Source organism: Aplysia californica, unplaced genomic scaffold, assembly GCF_000002075.1.
Source record: "Aplysia californica isolate F4 #8 unplaced genomic scaffold, AplCal3.0 scaffold01821, whole genome shotgun sequence".
In the NCBI taxonomy this organism is placed as follows: domain Eukaryota; kingdom Metazoa; phylum Mollusca; class Gastropoda; order Aplysiida; family Aplysiidae; genus Aplysia; species Aplysia californica.
The window spans coordinates 27,203-28,602 of record NW_004799091.1 but is presented as its reverse complement, the minus strand read 5'-3'; the positions used below and the strand labels follow the sequence as shown (position 1 = coordinate 28,602).

At 37.6% G+C, this 1,400-nt stretch overlaps 1 long non-coding RNA gene across 1 annotated transcript in view; it reads right to left on the bottom strand.

The window, feature by feature from the left end:
• Positions 1–3: 3 nt before the first annotated feature.
• LOC101856000 overlaps positions 4–1,400 on the bottom strand; it is a 17,452-nt gene continuing 16,055 nt past the window's right edge. The window contains exon 2 of the long non-coding RNA XR_221273.3: positions 4–416. This is a non-coding gene — a long non-coding RNA (uncharacterized LOC101856000). The remainder of the gene's footprint in view (positions 417–1,400) is intronic.

Sequence of the window (1,400 nt, the reverse complement as noted above, 5' to 3'; positions counted from 1 at the left end):
TTCTTCTTCTTCTTCTTCTTCTTCTTCTTTTTCTTCTTCTTCTTCTTCTTCTTCTTCTTCTTCTTCTTCTTGCACAGATTCAACACCAATTACAACTTTTTAACGACCACATCAATCGCTATGCTGCATCCATACACAAAACGTAACTTATTTATTCTGTTTTTTTCTCGGAGCTTTTTTTGCTTTGTTTTGTTTTATTTCGCTTTTGACCTTTTTTTTTTTTTGCTCTTTGTACGAAGATAAAGAAATCAGTCGAGGAGATAAAAATGTGTTGTTGTTGTTGTTGTTGTTGTTGTTGTTGTCGTTGCTGTTGCTGTTCTTTTTCTTCTTCTTTTGGAACAAGATCTTTCTGGTCCGGGGAGATGAATCAGGATGGACAGTGGTCACTCTCCCAAACACACACTACAAGCGAACTCCTGGTGAAGAAAAATGTAAGAAGAAATTGTTTAGTATAAACATTTAACTATCTAGAAATATTTAATTAACAATTCACAAACATTTAACAATTCATTGACGGTAAATTAAGAAATCATAAATATTAATTAACAATCCGTAAACAGTAACCCTATCCGTACGTCGTGTTTTACTATTGTATCCATACGACGTGGGGAACTCTGTGCCATCTCTTTCCAAAGAACATAAAGAGGAAATTTACTCGTTAATCCGATCCGTACGCTTTGCATAGCACTCTATCAAAATGATTTTTGAGAAATACTGAAAGTTTCAAAGAGATCTTCGTTCCAGTACTAGAAGTATTCTAAAATGTGAAGAATACAACTCCGGGGGTACAAAATGACCCCAGGGCGTACGGATAGGGTTAAATTAACCATTCATAAACATTAAAAACGTTTAACAATTCATGAACATTTAACAATTCATTTTGCATCGGTCTTGACATCTTTTTAGGTAGGTGGTTTCACGCCCGGCTGGGCAAAGAATTGCTTTATTAAAATCCGGATATTATTATTGTTAGTGCACCTCCTCGGCAAATGTTTTATGAACCGCTTCGACAAATGGGTTAGAACCACTTCGACAAACGTTTTTAGTTTTAGTAGAGATTTTACGGCGCTTGCAACTGCATAAGGTCATATGAGCGCCAAGGGGTGGGTGTCAACAGAGTAGTCCTTGCAGGGAATCAGGCTTACTCTGCTCACCTCTCTAGCTTCAACAGCACAAAGTCTGCTTCGACTATCAAGGCACCCCGGAAATAACAGGTCACAAGAGAGTGACAAACATACAAAAGAAGTAGAGAATTATGACAATAGTAAGGATTAGGAAAGAAAAAGCAGCAGTTCCCTGTTGTAGATCAGGCACAGATATGAGTGTGACATTGATGAATCAGCCAATTTACAATTCTACGGTGCATGAACGAGAAATGCCCCCCGTTTGGGAATGGCCTA